This window comes from Bubalus bubalis, chromosome 1, assembly GCF_019923935.1.
Source record: "Bubalus bubalis isolate 160015118507 breed Murrah chromosome 1, NDDB_SH_1, whole genome shotgun sequence".
NCBI classification, from domain to species: Eukaryota; Metazoa; Chordata; class Mammalia; order Artiodactyla; family Bovidae; genus Bubalus; species Bubalus bubalis.
The window spans coordinates 13,050,809-13,064,649 of NC_059157.1; positions in this window are offsets into that span (position 1 = coordinate 13,050,809).

Below are 13,841 nucleotides of genomic sequence, written 5' to 3' on the forward strand. Positions count from 1 at the left end.
ATGCTCTGCGGTGACCTGAATGGGAAGGAAACTGAAGGAGGAGGGGATATATGTATACACGTGGCTGATGCACTTTGCTGCACAGCAGAAACTGCCACAGTGGTGCAAAGCCACTAGCCCCAATAAAAAAGGCGCCTCATCAAGAGAGAAGGATGGCCTCCTTTGGGGACAAAATTCTGGACTCTAGGGTGCAGAAGGGCCCTTCAAGTCAACGTCACACCCTTTCATTTCAGAGGCGAAGCTGAAGCAGAGGCTGAAACTGCTTTGTCTCCCAGCTTCTCCCTCTGAGGAGTCTGGTACCAAAGGTCTCTCCCCAGTGAGTGTAGCGTGTATACATTGTGAGCATCTTTAGATTTCCTAGTAGTCAGCTGAACAGACTTAGTTTTCCCAAAGGAAAGTTCTATTTGTAGACCTGTCTGTCTGAGCAGCCGCTGCAGTACCTGATTGGAGAGAATGTAGTCAACTCAGCAAGCCCTTAACTTTAGAGTTTCTTGGACTTCCCAGCAGGGCGGAGTTGAGCCCCTGCCCCAGCTGTGGTTGGACATTCAGTCTTCCAGAGGAGATGCAGAAAGGCTGGCCGGGGGCTCTCCCCTCTGTTCCTGCTGTAGACTGTTTGCTGGGTCGGAGATGCTTCATGGGGACCGAAAAACCTGCTGTCAGCTTAGTGGTCCTTCCCTGCCAAGGATGCCCGTCTTTTCCTTAGCAGAACGGGGGACTGTGGGAGGCGAGGGTGCAGAAGGAGTCCAGGTTCTGCGAGGAAGACAAGGCTGGGAAGGGCATGGAAATAGTGCTGGAGTCAGGCGGAGGGAGGCGGCGGGGGCGAGCGGGTCAGTGGTGGAGGGGCTCAGACAGTCTGAACTGTCCAGTTCCGTCGCAGAGCTCAGCAAGCAAGAGGTTCATCATTAACTGTCAGACGGCGGTTTTAATCAGCTCTGCTCCTCAGTGGAAGATAGATTTAATATCAAGGCACATTTTCAGAGCCATTAGTTTAATTATGACAGGTGTCTGCAAACTGGACGACTCTGCTTTCAGACCCGAGTGACAGTGTTTAATTCTCCAGACCCAGGGGACGCCAGGATACTGTACCAGAATGAACCTCCATTAAAAGTCTAAGTGATTTTTGGTCTTCCCAGCTCCCCCTGTTTCTCCTTGCCCTCTTTCTTCATATTCTACTGTACACGTCAAAAGAAGGTAAAGGAGAGAAGACTGTGCTTCCTATAGAAGATAAAATACTTTAATAATTTTAATTATGAATAATAATTAATATAATAATAAATAAATATGATTTATTATTAAATAAATAATAATAATAAAATAATTAATTTAATACTCACCCATGAAAACTCAGTTCTCTCTGGGGCTCCCAGCATCTGAGTTCCTGATTCTGGGGGAAAGGTCAGGAGAAAGTCCTGGGCATTTCTCTTATAGCCTTTCCATGGACATTGAGCACCACATCTGGGGTAATTGCCTGCTCGTGTTGTGTTTAGGCAGAGCCTGATACCCGAGCTGCTCCCTGACTCAAGGGCTGGTGGGCTTTGTGCTCCGTGTGGGGGCCCCGGCAGTCACAGGGGCAGGGACAGAGTGGAGGCTGGGAGGGGGGCTAGCCCCAGGGTCCAGGGCACCTGCGTCGCAGCCCGGAGCCTGGTCCCCATCCTTTCCTGGGATGGTCCCACGCATCTCCCACACCGCCCCTCCCCTCTGATTGACTGTCTGGGTGATCATGGACTGGGCACATGTGTTCTTGAAACTTCTATCTACAGGTGCAAAGGGTTGGGCTAGAGGAACAGGGCTTTTCAAACTTTTTCCATTTTGTTTAAACTCCCACTTGCTAATTTGGCCATTCTTCTGTTTGTTACAGCTCCATTTTTTTTCAGAACTGATGGAGAAAATTCATCAATGTTTCATTCTTTCTGTTCACATGGAAATGAAGGAATTCATTTCTTCTTTATGAATTAATACATTTAATATAGTTATTTTACATACTTAATATACATCTTGGGTGTCCCCACTTTAATGCGAATAAAGCAGAGTCCTCCAGTGGCCACTGGGCTATTCTCTTGCCGCAGGGAGGCGCTCAAGAGCCCAGGGCCCAAATCACCTGCAGAGAATAGTCTCTGGGGACGAGCCTGGCTTTGCTGCGTGTGATGCCTGAAGCTGGGACCCTCCTCCCAGGGGACTGTCTTCTCAGGGGCAGCTGATGGGGCTGAGGGTCAGGTGGTCAGGAGGCACCAGGGATGAGGGGCTGCCAAGTTGGGGCTGAGGAACATTTTATTTCTCTGGTTGGCTGACGTCCAAGGTCGGGAAGCCTCATCAGGCTCTCAGGCTTTGGAGAACTGCTTCTTACCTTGTCCTCTCAAGATCGCTTCTAGGTCCCTTTCCTGCAGAGGGTGGGGAGGGCATACAGACGTGGGGCCTGGCCTCCTGCCTGCAGAGCCTGTCCTGTCCTGACACCTAATGGGGCGGCTGGGCTGGGCTGCAAGCCTGGTGTTCAGTGAGCTCTGCTGCCAGACCGAGAGAGAGAGACAGAGAGAGAGAGAGAGAGACAGAGAGAGACACAGAGAGAGAGAGAGACAGAGAGAGTGAGAGAGAGAGACCTGGGCTGAGCATCAGCATGGCTGCCCAAGGAGCTACACTCACCCTAGTCCTGGCCACATCAGCAGGGCAGCTCCCATCAGAAATTCACCCAGCTTCTGCTTTCCCTATATGGGGAAGGTCAGACGAGGCTGACTTTCCTTGATTTTTTTGTCTGTTTTTTTAACTACTCCTTTCAAAGTATAAACCAGTCATCAATAATCTCTGGAGACAAAGGCAGCAAATGAGCTTCAGGAAGGACCTGCTCTGAGTTTCTCAGGAGCAGCCCTTGGCTGTGTGGCTGTTGCTCAGTATGTCAGTCGCTCAGTCGTGTCCGACTCTTTGCAATCCCATGGACTAGCCTGCCAGGCTCCTCTGTCCGTGGGATTCTCCAGGCAAGAATACTGGAGTGGGTTGTCATTTCCTTCTCCACGGGATCTTCCCAACTTAAGGATCGAACCCGGGTCTCTCACGTTGCAGGCAGATTCTTTACCATCTGAGCCACCAGGGAAGCCCAGGCTTCAGAATACATGAGGTTCCTTGGTTTGGCTCCCTTCCAAAGGAGAGAGTTTGGTGCAGGAAGAGGGACAAGGGGAATCTCTGGGACTCCCTGGCCCCTCATTTCTGCAAGCTCTGCCCCCCACGACCCCCTCACACCTACAGATCACGAGTCCTCTTGTTCTCCGCCGAGGGTGGGTCAGCTGCACACTCTGGCCGTGCGCTTTCACAAGCTGACCTCCCTCTATGGAGCTTCTTAGGTTTCGTTTTAGTTACAAGTTGAAAGTTTGTGGCAACCCTGAGTTGAGCAAATCCATCGCCCCATTTTTCTAATAGCATCTGCTCCCTCCGTGCCTCTTTGTCACAATTCAGTAATTCTCGCCGTGTTTCACACTTTTTCATTATTATTGTGTGCGTGATGATGGACCTGGGATCAGTGATCCTTGATGTTACTACTAGACTCGTGAAGTTTCAGAGAATAGGGAGCACTTTTTAGCCATAAAGTATTTTTAAAGTAAGGTATGTACATTATTTTTTATATAGTACATAATGTCTAGTTAAGGCTATGGTTTTTCCAGTGGTCATGTATGGATGCAAGAGTTGGACTGTAAAGAAGGCTGAGCGCCGAAGAATTGATGCTTTTGAACTGTGGTGTTGGAGAAGACTCTTGAGAGTCCCTTGGACTGCAAGGAGATCCAACCAGTCCATCCTAAAGGAGATCAGTCCTGGGTGTTCTTTGGAAGGAATGATGCTAAGGCTGAAACTCCAGTACTTTGGCCACCTGATGCGAAGAGTTGACTCATTGGAAAAGACTCTGATGCTGGGAGGGATTGGGGGCAGGAGGAGAAGGGGCCGACAGAGGATGAGATGGCTGGATGGCATCACCCACTAGATGGACGTGAGTTTGAGTGAACTCCAGGAGTTGGTGATGGACAGGGAGGCCTGGCGTGCTGCGATTCATGGGGTTGCAGAGTCGGACACGACTGAGCGACTGAAGTGAGCTGAACTGAATGTTGTGGCACAGTTGTAGACTACAGATAGTGTGAACATAGCTTTTATATGCACTGGGAAAGAAAACTGTTTGTGAGACACTTTACTGAGATATTCGCTTTATTATGGGGAGTCTGGAACCGAACCCACAATACCCCTGAGGTCTGCCTGCATGCAGTCTGGGTTGAGCTCTGGTCATTCCTTACACTGAGTCCTGTTCCCTCAATGAGACTGTCGGTGCACCCAGAGGAGGGCCATCTCTCTCTCCCCTTCCCTCTCCCAGACTCTGTGGCTCCTAGTATATTGCCAGGGACAAACTTGAGCACATAAATACACCTGCAAGATAGAGTTGACTCTTTTTAGCAAACTTGCTATTAGTGGAGTATCTTTTACAAATCGTGTTCAAATGTTCTCTGGATGCCTCCTGGCCTGGAAATTCAGTTTAAATTTTTCAAGCTTCCATCAGTCTTAAAAGACGTTAGGGGCCCATAGAGTGCAGTCCTCCAGGGAGCACCCATGTACTTAACAGTGGCAGGGGCCTAGCAGTTTGGAAGGTACAGAGTTGATACTTACTTCTTTCCTAATTGCCTGGAATAGAAGCTTCCAGTAAATGTGAGCAGAGAAGAACTTCCAGGTCCATAAATCTTCTAGACATAGTGGAATGGAACGCATGGTTCTAAGACCTTTGGCGAATATTAAAAAACCATTTCTGCATAACCCTCATGTCCTGTGTAAGGAAAACCCAGAAAAACAGTGGCCTTTTTCCGTTTCTTTGCTGGCCTTGTTTCTTAGGTAGAAGCAGTTACATCTGTTGGTTTTATCTATAGACCCTGTCAAGAGGATGTGGTAATGAGTTTTGGACATTAGATAACCATACAAAATGCAGAATCCATGTAACAAATTATGCACATAAGATTCAACCCCAGGATATGAAAATCTGGCATTTATGTAGAAGAGAGAATTTGCCACAGGACAGGAGTTGTAACTCAAGAGCTGACAAACTGTGTGGGTTCAAAAGGACTATTTATTCTTTAATTTGATAGCACAAATTCACAGGTTCGAAACTGCAATATCATATAATAGTTCCAAGTGACTTTACTTTCTAATTATAATAGATTCAACAGTGCTTTGTAACTGGGCTCTATTTTTTGTCTCGTTTTAAAAAAGAGAAAATAGGCAGATTTATTTTTTTAAAAGTGCGCAGAGTAATTAGTTTAGTGACTAATTAGCTGAAATCACTGAGACCAGTTTACCTCACTGACAAAGAAGCAAGTTGCTTGGGGAAAATGCAGGGTAGACATTGCTCAGAGCATTTCAGATCATGAAACTGTACAGACTTGATCAGTGTGGGGATCATATGTATCATGATTCATCTGGAAATGAGTAAATATGCAAAGATTTTTAATGGGTTTTTTTTTTTTTTTGGCTTGTATTTTGCAGGAGTAAAATCAGAGTTCTGTTTTTTTATAATGTTGCATTAATTTCTGATGTACAGGAAAGTCATTCAGATATATATATATATATATATATATATATATATTCTTTTTCAGATTTTTTTCCATTATAGGAGACCTGGGTTCGATCCCTGGGTCAGGAAAATCCCCTGAAGAAGGAAATGGCAACCCACTCCAATATTCTTGGTTGGAAAATCCCATGGATAGAGGAGCCTGGCGGGTTAAAATCCTTGGGGTTGCAAAGAGTTGGACACACTGTAGTGACTAAAACAACAACAACAAGCTGTACAGTGGGGCTTTGTTGTTTATTTATATAAAGTAATGTGTACCTTTAGCATCATTCCTTCCAAAGAACACCCAGGACTGATCTCCTTTAGAATGGACTGGTTGGATCTCCTTGCAGTCCAAGGGACTCTCAAGAGTCTTCTCTAACACCACAGTTCAACAGCATCAACTGAACTGAATTGAATGTCTACCTGTTAATCCCAAGCTTCTAATTTATACTCCCCACCCCAAACCTAAGTTCTTCATCAGTTTTGGATAGCTGGTACAATCAGGACAAAATCTGTGGGTTTCTCTCATTCATCTACAGTAATTGAAAAGTACTCCTTGGGCACCATGGGCACATGTGAGGACTATTAGCCCCAAGAAATGGTCTGTAGACAAAAGTGTCTTGTGACCAAATCATTTTGGAGAACACTGTGTCATTTACCTCCTGAATACTATCAGTACACACCACTTATGAAAGATCTGCAGTGTTGGAAATCTGTTTCATTTTGTTTAACCAAGTGTTTCCCAATCCTCATTGGCTGGGATTTATTTTTTTTTTTCTTTTTGACATAATGTTCACTAACAGAAACAGCTAATTAACATCTTGAGAGCCACACCATCTTGTGGTTCATGGATACACGTTTGATGCTTTCTGCACTCTCCAAAATGATATTAATTGCCTTTCCTTCTAATCTGTTGTATCATCCTCTGCTGCTCTTCAACTCCTAGGTCAGAGGCCTTATCATTCTCGAAGTTCTTTCTTCAAAATGCCAGTAACACAAGCCTTTCCCATCCCATGGATGTATTGATTATACCAAGAGATGTTTTACAGGGTTTCGTCCCTGAGAGACAGGGATCAAAGGATTGGGGTCAAAACTTTGTGGACTTTCTTCTTACAGTCTAATTAATATGATAAGAGCAATGACTTTTTGAAAGCCAAATGCTGGTCATTCATCAGTAACCTGCTATTTTTTTTTTTTTTAAAGTTTTGCTTCTAATAGTTGAGAGCAACATGGAACAGACATGGTCAGTGGACTGTCTCTCGTGGATCTGATACTGGTTCTACTTGAGAGCACCTGTGTGATTTTCTCCTAAACCTTCGATATCCAGTATCCTCAGGTGTTTAACCAGAGAAGGCAATGGCACCCCACTCCAGTACTCTTGCCTGGAAAATCCCATGGACAGAGGAGCCTGGTAAACTGCAGTCCATAGGGTCGTGAAGAGTCGGACATGACTGAGCGACTTCACTTTCACTTTTCACTTTCATGCATTGGAGAAGGAAATGGCAACCCACTCCAGTGTTCTTGCCTGGAGAGTCCCAGTGACGGGGGAGCCTGGTGGGCTGCCGTCTATGGGGTCGCACAGAGTCGGACACGACTGCAGCGACTCAGCAGCAGCAGCAGCAGCAGATGTTTAACAATACAGAAACTTTCAAGCTCGTTTTGAGAAATCAGTGAGAAATTTGAGCATGTAGGGTTGAAATGTACAAGCTGTGATTTAGATGTGCAAGAAAGGAAAATCTTTATTTTAATAAAGGAATTATAATTTGTTCATGGGCTCTCAACCTGCCTAAAGCAGATAAAGAGTTCTAATTCTTTCTTCATGCGTGTGCGTGCTAAGTCGCTTCAGTCATGTCAGACCCTTTGTGACCCAGTGGACATGCAGCCCACCAGGCTCTTCTGTCCATGGGATTCTCCAGGCAAGAATTCTGGAGTAGGTTGCCATGCCTCCTCCAGGGGATCTTCCTGACCTGTGGTTATTACTCTCAGCCAGATTCAGGTATTGTTATCTTGTGTGATGTCCAGTTCCTTTGCGAGGATGGGCGGGCATTAGCTCATCTTTCTCCTTCTTCTTTCTATGTGGTCCAGGAAAGGAAGTCCTCTTCCATGAGCTGAGGTCCCAGCCCCTGCTGTGAGCGATCTCATCTGCCTCCTGGAAGCAGTTGCCCTTGGACCTTGCTGTCTCTGATTCAAGCCCTTGTGTCCTCTTAAGTCTCCTGGTCCCAACCCCAGGCTTCTTGCAGAAGGTCAGTCCTCTCAGCACTTCTGGGTCCAAGGCAAGGTCTGAGCTGCTGTTGTAACTCACATGGCAGAGGAAGTCCCTCCACCTGGACCACTCCATCTGCCCAGGCTGATGCTTACAGGACAAGAAGCATCGACTCTGATGTGGTTTACGGGCTCTTTAGTGGCAGACAGCACAGTCTACTCTGCTTTGTTCAGGTATAAAGCTGTTTGTGAAATGATATTAAGTAGTTTATAGAGTCCCCTGAGCCATTCAGAGACCTGAACTTGGACGTGAATGGCCAGGAACACAGAAGTCAGAAAATAGCTACATTATAGAACATTCTAGCAAAATAGTATTATGCATTGGCACTCTTTTTGCTGGAAACTAGAGATAACATTGCCTTAGAAGGCCTGGTGGCCTCAGGTGCTAACTCACCATGCATCCAACCATGCACCAAAGTCTCAGCATCCAACCCTGAAATCAGATTGGCTCCTCTCGCCCTCTCTCTTCTGTTGTCATTTAAGAGGGCACTTGCTTTGGCAGAACCTAAGTGTGAGAGTGAAAGTTGCTCAGTCCTGTCCAACTCTTTGTGACCCCATGAACTATATAGTCCGCCAGGCTCCTCTGTCCATGGAATTTTCCATCAAGAATAGTGGAGTGGGTTTTCATGCCCTTCTCCAGGGGATCTTCCCAACCCAGGGTTTGAACTTGGGTCTCCTGTATTACAGGCAGATTCTTTACCATCTGAGCCACCAGAGAAGACCAAGCCACATCTAAAGAGTCAGATACAGCTTAGCAACTGAACAGCAACAACAAGCCACATCTAAAATCCTAAATATCAGTGAGTTTAGAAAATTTAGATTTTCAGCCTTGGCAAATTGAGCAGGACCCAGGAAAGAGGTTGGAATGCGAAATGATTCAGGCAATTCCCAGTATATGCAAAACTTGAGCCTTAATGAGGTTCTACTGGTGTTTCCATGTCATCGTGTCTCTCCCTTCCCCAACCCATTCCCAAGGCACTCACCCTGGGTCTTGTCCTCCCTACTTCTAACTTCCCTTTCAGATCAGATCAGTCGCTCAATCGTGTCTGACTCTTTGCGACCTCATGAATCGCAGCACGCCAGGCCTCCCTGTCCATCACCAACTCCTGGAGTTCACTCAGACTCACGTCCATCGAGTCAGAGATGCCATCCAGCCATCTCATCCTCTGTCATCCCCTTTTCCTCCTGCCCCCAATCCCTCCCAGCATCAGAGTCTTTTCCAATGAGTCAACTCTTCGCATGAGGTGGCCAAAGTACTGGAGTTTCAGCTTTAGCATCATTCCTTCCAAAGAAATCCCAGGGCTGATCTCCTTCAGAATGGACTGGTTGGATCTCCTTGCAGTCCAAGGGACTCTCAAGAGTCTTCTCCAGCACCACAGTTCAAAAGCATCAATTCTTTGGTGCTCAGCCTTCTTCACAGTCCAACTCTCACATCCATACATGACCACTGGAAAAACCATAGCCTTGACTAGACAGACCTTTGTTGGCAATGTAATGTCTCTGCTTTTCAATATGCTATCTAGGTTGGTCATAACTTTCCTTCCAAGGAGTAAGCGTCTTTTAATTTCATGGCTGCAGTCACCATCTGCAGTGATTTTGGAGCCCAGAAAAATAAAGTCTGACACTGTTTCCACTGTTTCCCCATCTATTTCCCATGAAGTGGTGGGACCCGATGCCATGATCTTCGTTTTCTGAATGTTGAGCTTTAAGCCAGCTTATTCACTCTCCACTTTTACTTTCATCAAGAGGCTTTTGAGTTCCTCTTCACTTTCTGCCATAAGGGTGGTGTCATCTGCATATCTGAGGTTATTGATATTTCTCCCGGCAATCTTGACTCCAGCTTGTGCTTCCTCCAGCCCAGCGTTTCTCATGATGTACTCTGCATATAAGTTAAATAAACAGGGTGACAATATACAGCCTTGATGAACTCCTTTTCCTATTTGGAACCAGTCTGTTGTTCCATGTCCAGTTCTAACTGTTGCTTCCTGACCTGCATACAAATTTCTTAAGAGGCAGATCAGGTGGTCTGGTATTCCCATCTCTTTCAGAATTTTCCACAGTTTATTGTGATTCACACAGTCAAAGGCTTTGGCATAGTCAATAAAGCAGAAATAGATGTTTTTCTGGAACTCTCTTGCTTTTTCCATGATCCAGCGGATGTTGGCAATTTGATCTCTGGTTCCTCTGCCTTTTCTAAAACCAGCCTGAACATCAGGAAGTTCACGGTTCACATATTGCTGAAGGGTGGCTTGGAGAATTTTGAGCATTACTTTACTAGCGTGTGAGATGAGTGCAATTGTGCGGTAGTTTGAGCATTCTTTGGCATTAACTTCCTTTTAGGACTGATATTTACTATTTCATGAAGGGATGTTGCCCTGGCAACATTTTCTCTTTTCTTTTTGGACTATGCTTTACAACAAAACTTTATACCTTTCACACCTAAAGAAAAGCTTTTCTGATGGATCATACAAAAAGAAATTGTTCTATCATTCAGCAAAGCGAAGAGTCCAAGTCAAAACATCTCACTACTTTGAAATGGTAGCTGGTCCATGAGATCGGGAGCAGAGAAGGCTTTTCAGCGGGTAGAGGGTGTGGCAGAGACTGGCTCTGCAGGCTCATAGGAGGTCCACACACAGTTCCCAGGCTTCCCTGAAGGCAGGGAGGGTCCAGATGACGGGGTTCTGGCCCGGAGCTTGCACACAGCTGCACACACCACCCCGGCCCTCTTTTTTGCCCTCGTTGTTGACTGGCTGAAAGGAGAGGTCCCAGTGGGGAGGCTCCACAGGATAGCGGAACCTCAAAATGGAAGGCCCCGGTCTCCAAATAAGCACATAGAAGACTTTCCACTCATCTCTTAAAGGAACTGTAATGTGAGTAAAAAGTAAATTACATATTTGTTAAGCCACTGAGATTTCTGAGTTGCTATATCAGCAATGGTAAATTCTCTGAGTAAATAGGGAGTGTAGCGTCACATGTTCTGTCTGAATCTCAGTCTTGGAATCTAGCATGGGACATGGTGAAAAGTAGGTGCTCAATAAACCTTAACTCCTCTAGACAAGACCTAAATCAGCAACAAGAACTGGGCACCAAAAGGGGATGGGTTTCAGATGCCTAATCAAACACACTGATGTGGAAATAGGGAGATCAGACAGGATGAAGAAGACAGAATGAACACCTGTGTACATCTTCCTCAGGCACCTTATCTCATTTAGCTGGACCCAAAGCCCTGTTTTAGAGGAGGAAACAGCAACCCACTGCAGTATTCTTGCCTGAAGAATCCCAGGGACAGAGGAGCCTGGTGGGCTACAGTCCACAGATCACAAAGGGTTGGACACAGCTGAGTGAGTGAGCACAGCCCTGTTTGGTGTTAGTGGTAAAGAACCCTCCTGCCAATGCAGGAGACATTCCCTGCAGGAATGTCTCAGGTTTGATCTCTGGGTCAGGAGGAGGGCATGGCAACCCACTCCAGTATTCTTGCCTGGAGACTCTCCATGGACAGAGGAGCCTGGCGGGCTACAGTCCACAGGATCGCAAAGAGTCGGACAGCACGGCCCTATTGGAGTTGGTTCTGGCATTCCCGCCGATGATCTACAGGGGTCTGAGTTTCAGAGAATTCCAGCAAATTGTCAAGGTAAAACAGCTGGCAGTGATCAAACTTGGATTCACATCACAGCATTTTCACTCTAAAGCCTGTGTCTTGTCACTATGCTTGTTGTTTCTCCAATTTTTGTTGGCGTATAGTTGCTTTACAGTGCTGTGGTGGTTTCTACTGTTTAGCAAAGTGAATTGGACATACATGAACGTATACAGCCTCTCTTTTGGACTTCCCTTCCCATTCAGTCCAGCATAGTGCAGTAAGTGGATTTTCTTGTGCTATATAGTAGGTTCTCATTAGTTATCTATTTTATGCACAGTATCAATAGTGTATATATGCAAATCCCAGTCTCCCAATTCCTCCTACCCCTGCATCCCCATTGGTAGCCATGCATTTGTTCTCTACGTCTGCATCTCTATTTCTGTTTTGCAAATAAGATAATCTGTACCATTTTTCTAGATTCCACACATGTTAATATATGATATTTGTTTTTCTCTTTCTGACTTACTTCTCTCTGTATGACATGAGGTCCATCCACAGTGGCTCATTTTCATTCCTTTTCATGGCTGAGTAATATTCCATTGTGGGTATGTACCACATCTTCTTTATCCATTCCTCTGTCCATGGGCATTTAGGTTGATTCTGTGTCCTGGCTAATGAAGACAGTGCTGCAATGAACACTGGGGGCAGGTATCTTTTAGAATTACATTTTTATGTCTCCACGTTTTGTCTCACCAAGGATTCCAGCATGGTTTGACCTCTCATGATATTTTAATTCCTGGAGGTCAGATATGTGCCTTTCTTGCTTCCTGAGTGAATAGACAGGTGCTTGGTATAAACTCAATGAGACGACCCAGAGGGATGGTACGGGGAGGGACGAGGGAAGGGGGTTTAGGATGGGGGAACACGTGTACACCTGTGGCAGATTCATGTTGATGTATGGCAAAACCAATACAATATTGTAAAGTAATTAACCTCCAATTAAAATAAATTTATATTAAAAAAAATGTCAACTTACTGGTTGCTTTGTGTGAACTCTCACAAATCTGAATTCAAGAAAACCTATCCAGAGATGTCTTTCCCCCGTAATTAAGTAAATCACAAAAGGACAAACAGAAAGATGAGGTTTATATGATCTCGTCTCAGAGGAAATAAGCTGCCATACTCACTCTGGATGTAAGGCCATCACTCTTAGGTGACCCACATAGAGCAGCATCTCAGAGCCCTGAGACCTGAGCATTGTCTGTGAAATGGCATCTGAAGAAATACATGGAGGACTAGTTCATTTCCTCTGGAGCCTGCTAAAGCTGCACTTCTGTATTTCACGTTTCTGGTCCTGTATTTTTTTAGTCAAACCAAGTTTCCATTGTCATTCCTTTTTTTTTTTTTTTTGGTATTAAAAAGCAATTATTATAGTTATTATTGGTGTTATTATTGATTTTGAAAGTTAAGATATTTCAGCGTGAAAAAGAGTAAGGAAAAAATACTCATAGTTTCTTCTCCCAGAAATAATAATTCTTAGCATTTGGTATCTTTCCTTGTAGCTTTCCCCATGTATTAAATATGTGTATTTAATGCAGTTATTCTTGCACTAAATACACAGCATTCTCCTTTTTTTATATTATATCCTTTGTAAATGTTTTCCCATGTCACTGCATATTCTTGAAAAACACTGTAGTGGAATAATAATCCATCTCAAGCAAGTGATGTAATTTATTGAAACCGTTCCTTCTTTGGGGAATTTAAGTAGCTAAATTAATGTAGTTAATGTTATGTGGAAATAAATAATGCTATGATGAACATCATCGCCTACATGCCATTGTGCTCTTTATTTCCTTAAGAGACTTTCTTAATCATATTTGTACAAGGAATAAATTATAAATATTTATGAGGTCTTTAACACATATTATCAAATGCTTTTACAAAGTGTATGGAGCATGCTTCCACCAGCAGCTTGTTATCTACCCATCTCACAATTCATTCTTTTTTAAAATCTGGAGTGTAGTTTTACAGTGCTGTGTGGAGAAGGCAATGGCACCCCACTCCAGTACTCTTGCCTGGAAAATCCCATGGACGGAGGAGCCTGGTAGGCTCCAGTCCATGGGGTCGCTAAGAGTCAGACACGACTGACCGACTTCACTTTCACTTTTCACTTTCATGCACTGGAGAAGGAAATGGCAACACACTCCAGTATTCTTGCCTGGAGAATCCCAGGGACAGAGAAGCCTACTGGGCTGCCATCTGTGGGGTGACACAGAGTCAGACACGACTGAAGCGACTTAGCAACAATGCTGTGTTGGTTCCTGCTGTACAGAGAAGTGAACCAGCTGTATGTATACATATAGCCCCTCTTTTTTGGATGGCCTTCCCATTTAGGTCACCACAGAGCATCTGAGATATACAGTGGGTGCTCATTAG